Raw genomic sequence first — 6,070 nt, forward strand, 5'->3', positions numbered from 1 at the left:
TTTGTTAAGGTCTGCTTACAGATACAAAGCAAAAAACTATGTGTAAAACTCTGCACTCTGGTTCCCTGGCTGTGTGTGAGTTTCAACTTACAAGTATGAATTTTGACCCAATTTTTCTTCCTTTCAAATTATTGGTCAATGTCATGTCAATCACAAATGTAACAATCCAATCAGAGAACAGATGGCTGTTGGAGGGGTGCGTTACGCAGCTGCAGGTCCTGGAAGGATAAATGGTAAATGGCCTGTATTTGTATAGCGCTATCTAGGACCCCAAAGCGCTTTACACATTCAGTCATCCACCCATTCACACACACATTCACACACTGGTGATTGTAGCCACAGCCACCCTGGGGTGAGTGGGGGGTCACGTGTTGAACCAGGGGGCTCATATCGAGGAGGCCGAAGCCCGCATTGCCAAAGTAGAAAGCACACTTGAAAAAACAGAAACGTCACTGAACTCGGCTATCAAACGAATCGTTCTTCCTGAAGCCAAAACAGATGACTTGGAAAACCGGGACGATGAAAGAACCTGCGCATCTTCGGCATAAAAGAGCAGAGGGGCAACAATCACTCTTCGACTTTATTAACATCATGCTGCCTAAGTGGCTGGGGCTAGCGCCCGACAAGTCATTCACACCGGAGCGAGTGCATCGCACGCTTGCCTCCGAGAAACCAAACCAAAGCAGAGCGGTGCTTGTTCGCTTCTTGTGCGCGTGCGTGCCCGTGGTTGTATGTGTCCTGACGGCTGCTTCTATTGTGTCCCCAGGAGAGGTGTGGAGTGCCAGACAGCAGCCAGCACGGGAGCGGAGAGCACAAACACTGGGAGAAGACACGACACGGGAGTCTGGGGAAAGCACGGGGATTTATTGTTGTTTAGTTCCATACGCTGTAAATAAACACACTGTTTACACACAGAGCACCGCGCCTGGGTCCTCCTCCCTACACCCCCACGGTCTGCCAGCCAGACCGTGACAGGTATAATCGTTCTAAGTTTAATCTCAATCGTTTTGGGTTATATATTAACAGCTAAACCCTAACTAAGTCATTATTCTATTTGTCCTACCAAGGGCAAACTTTACTTTATAATGGAAAAAATCAGTATCATTATATGGTTAGTGTACACTGTCTGATTTACGGGGTTTTGGAGAGGTTGCGTTGACTAGTTCCTCCTCAGTGATGTGGATTAACGCCCTCCAAATAATTTGTTCAAGGGAGGGGGGGAGACATTTCCAACAAGAAAATACAAATGTTCAATCAGAAATTGTTTACAAGTTGTGTATCTGGTATGTGTGAGTATGTGAATGTAAGTGCAAACCTGCTTCTTCAATTTTTCCTTTACTTTGTTTATTTAAGTATGCAGTCTGACAATATTTTATGGAGAGGACAACTAAAGAAAACATTTTGAACGTTAACATTACGACCTGGAATGTTAGGGGGAAGTTAGTTAAACTGAAACAAGTATTAAACCGACCGAAACATTTAAATTCTACAATTATTTTCCTACAAGAATCTCATCTTACTGCATCAGAGATACATTTATTAACCAAAAGATGGCAGGGTCAGGTATATCACTCTTCCTATACTAGACATGCCAGAGGAGTCATTACTCATACAGGGAGTGCAGAATTATTAGGCAAGTTGTATTTTTGAGGAATAATTTTATTATTGAACAACAACCATGTTCTCAATGAACCCAAAAAACTCGTTAATATCAAAGCTGAATGTTTTTGGAAGTAGTTTGTAGTTTGTTTTAGCTATTTTAGGGGGATATCTGTGTGTGCAGGTGACTATTACTGTGCATAATTATTAGGCAACTTAACAAAAAACAAATATATACCCATTTCAATTATTTATTTTTACCAGTGAAACCAATATAACATCTCCACATTCACAAATATACATTTCTGACATTCAAAAACAAAACAAAAACAAATCAGCGACCAATATAGCCACCTTTCTTTGCAAGGACACTCAAAAGCCTGCCATCCATGGATTCTGTCAGTGTTTTGATCTGTTCACCATCAACATTGCGTGCAGCAGCAACCACAGCCTCCCAGACACTGTTCAGAGAGGTGTACTGTTTTCCCTCCTTGTAAATCTCACATTTGATGATGGACCACAGGTTCTCAATGGGGTTCAGATCAGGTGAACAAGGTGGCCATGTCATTAGTTTTCTTCTTTTATACCCTTTCTTGCCAGCCACGCTGTGGAGTACTTGGACGCGTGTGATGGAGCATTGTCCTGCATGAAAATCATGTTTTTCTTGAAGGATGCAGACTTCTTCCTGTACCACTGCTTGAAGAAGGTGTCTTCCAGAAACTGGCAGTAGGACTGGGAGTTGAGCTTGACTCCATCCTCAACCCGAAAAGGCCCCACAAGCTCATCTTTGATGATACCAGCCCAAACCAGTACTCCACCTCCACCTTGCTGGCGTCTGAGTCGGACTGGAGCTCTCTGCCCTTTACCAATCCAGCCACGGGCCCATCCATCTGGCCCATCAAGACTCACTCTCATTTCATCAGTCCATAAAACCTTAGAAAAACCAGTCTTGAGATATTTCTTGGCCCAGTCTTGACGTTTCAGCTTGTGTGTCTTGTTCAGTGGTGGTCGTCTTTCAGCCTTTCTTACCTTGGCCATGTCTCTGAGTATTGCACACCTTGTGCTTTTGGGCACTCCAGTGATGTTGCAGCTCTGAAATATGGCCAAACTGGTGGCAAGTGGCATCTTGGCGGCTGCACGCTTGACTTTTCTCAGTTCATGGGCAGTTATTTTGCGCCTTGGTTTTTCCACACGCTTCTTGCGACCCTGTTGACTATTTTGAATGAAACGCTTGATTGTTCGATGATCGCGCTTCAGAAGCTTTGCAATTTTGAGACTGCTGCATCCCTCTGCAAGATATCTCACTATTTTTGACTTTTCTGAGCCTGTCAAGTCCTTCTTTTGACCCATTTTGCCAAAGGAAAGGAAGTTGCCTAATAATTATGCACACCTGATATAGGGTGTTGATGTCATTAGACCACACCCCTTCTCATTACAGCGATGCACATCACCTAATATGCTTAATTGGTAGTAGGCTTTCGAGCCTATACAGCTTGGAGTAAGACAACATGCATGAAGAGGATGATGTGGACAAAATACTCATTTGCCTAATAATTCTGCACTCCCTGTATACACACAGTGGCTTGCAAAAGTATTCGGCCCCCTTGAACTTTCCCACATTTTGTCACATTACAGCCACAAACATGAATCAATTTTATTGGAATTCCACGTGAAAGACCAACACAAAGTGGTGCACACGTGAGAAGTGGAACGAAAATCATTCATGATTCCAAACATTTTTTACAAATAAATAACTGCAAAGTGGGGTGTGCGTAATTATTCAGCCCCCTTTGGTCTGAGTACAGTCAGTTGCACATAGACATTGCCTGATGAGTGCTAATGACTAAATAGAGTGCACCTGTGTGTAATCTAATGTCAGTACAAATACAGCTGCTCTGTGACGGCCTCAGAGGTTGTCTAAGAGAATTTTGGGAGCAACAACACCATGAAGTCCAAAGAACACACCAGACAGGTCAGGGATAAAGTTATTGAGAAATTTAAAGCAGGCTTAGGCTACAAAAAGATTTCCCAAGCCTTGAACATCCCACACAGCACTGTTCAAGCCATCATTCAGAAATGGAAGGAGTATGGCACAACTGTAAACCTACCAAGACAAGGCCGTCCACCTAAACTCACAGGCCGAACAAGGAGAGCGCTGATCAGAAATGCAGCCAAGAGGCCCATGGTGACTCTGGATGAGCTGCAGAGATCTACAGCTCAGGTGGGGGAATCTGTCCATAGGACAACTATTAGTGGTGCACTGCACAAAGTTGGCCTTTATGGAAGAGTGGCAAGAAGAAAGCCATTGTTAACAGAAAACCATGAGAAGTCCCGTTTGCAGTTTGCCACAAGCCATGTGCAAGTCAGCCATCTGTTGTTGCCCAACGATGCCATGCAATCGTCGACACACAGTGCATTTGGAAAGAACTTTCCTGATAGCGCTGTTGGCTCTGGGAATCCAGAACCTTTGAAGTAGCTTGGACAGGACATGGTTGCGTCCGTTATGACCCACCTCCTTGTGTATTTCTTGTAGAATGAGCTCAGACACCCTAGAGCTCTTGTCCAGAATGACGGGGTGTTTGAACTCTTCTGGCAAGGCTGAGCGACTGAGCCTTCCCCCAACTCTCAAGATCCCATCCTGAAGAAGCGCATTGAGCTTGTATATGTGGCTGCTCCTTTTAACAGGCTCACCCTTTAGTAGGGCAGTGATTTCTTCTTGAAATTTTTGTCTTTGGCAGTGGCTTATAATCTCAAGTTCAGCTTCTTTTAAGTCATCCACTGTGACGTTTTCTTTGCGGTGGCTTAACCTGATGTTTGTCAGGTTTTGACTTTGCTGTCTCTGTGCTTTACTGATGTCTCGTGCAGTGTCAGCAGTCTGTTCTAGTCGTTCTTTGGCTCGAACCAGCAAGATGTTCTTTACCTTAAGGATCCATGCGGAGTAGTGTTCCATCAACTGCTGCAGTACATCCGTTCCTTTATTTAATGCGAAGGTGCTAATGGACACATTTTTTTTTGATCTCCGGGTCTCCTCGGTTAAGAGCTTCTAGATGATCAAGATTCTTTGGCCAACTGTTGTTTGGTGCCGTGAGAAAGTCTGGTCCAGAAATCCAGACATGGTTCTGTAGGAAAAGGCCTACGTTCTGTCCTCTTGAGACACAATCAGCCGGATTGAGATGTGAGTTGATGTGTTGCCATTGAGAAGCCACGGACACTTTTAGGATTTGAGAGACGCGGTTGGCGACAAAGGTGCGGAACCTTGTTGTCTCGTTGTTTATGTACTTTAGCACCGCTGGACTATCAGTCCAAAACACCGACTCTGCAAGCTGTATTTGTAGCTCTTTCCTTAACATCCTGTCCATTCGTCCTGCCATAGTTGCTGCTGTTAATTCCAGACGTGGAATGGTGGTGTGTTTGAGTGGCGCAACTCTTGCCTTCCCCATAACAAAGGAACAATGGACTTGACCATTCCAGCTTTTCTGCACCAGATAGGTTACAGTACCATAAGCCTCCTCACTAGCATCACAGAAATGATGAAGCTGAGCAAATGAAGTGCCTCCAAAATGTGCTGGCTTGAAAGATCGCTCAACTTCAAACACCTGGAGCAACTCCAAATCGTTAAGCCATTCATTCCACTGCTGAGCAAGATGTTCTGGAATGACGCTATCCCAGCCAATCTTTAGCCTACAGCACTCTTGCAAAATCCTTTTAGCCGGCAGAACCACTGGCGCCAAGATGCCTAGTGGGTTGTAGATGGAACTTGCAGTAGAAAGAATGTTCCTCCTTGTGGGCTTTTTCTCTTGAATGGCAATTCTGAATTTGAAGCTATCAGACTGGACACACCACTGTACTCCCAGTGCTCTCTCTGTGGGCAGTACATCCTGATCCAAGTCCAGATCTTTAACTTCCTTTGCCCTTTCAGTATCAGGAATGGATGCCAGCACCACACGGCTGTTGCTTATCCATTTCGTCAACCTGAATCCTCCTGTTTGACAGGCCGCTTTCAGATTGTGGAAAAGCAACACAGCTTCATCCTCAGAGCCAACTGACTTCAGGCAGTCGTCCACGTAAAAGTTCTGCTGTATGGTTTCAATAGCTGTACTATCAAACTGGTCCCTGTTGTCCTCAGCACACCGTCTCAGAGCATAGCTGGCACAGCTTGGTGATGACGTTGCGCCAAATAGGTGCACAACCATCCTGCATGCCACCAGAGCTTGGTTAACGTCTCCATTTGGCCACCATAAAAACCTTAAGAGGTCTGTGTCTTCTGGTGGAACCTTTACCTGGTGGAACATGGCTTCCACATCGGCCATGACAGCTACAGGTTCTTGGCGAAATCTAGTGAGAACTCCAATCAGAGTACTGGTAAGGTTCGGCCCTTGAAGAAGTTGCCCATTCAACGTGAACCCCTGATAGGCAGCTCCACATTCGAATACAACACGCATTTTGTGCTTTTTGGGATGGTACACTCCAT

Source organism: Perissodus microlepis, chromosome 13 (assembly GCF_051167445.1).
Source record: "Perissodus microlepis isolate ML-2025 ecotype Zambia chromosome 13, ASM5116744v1, whole genome shotgun sequence".
Classification (NCBI taxonomy): domain Eukaryota; kingdom Metazoa; phylum Chordata; class Actinopteri; order Cichliformes; family Cichlidae; genus Perissodus; species Perissodus microlepis.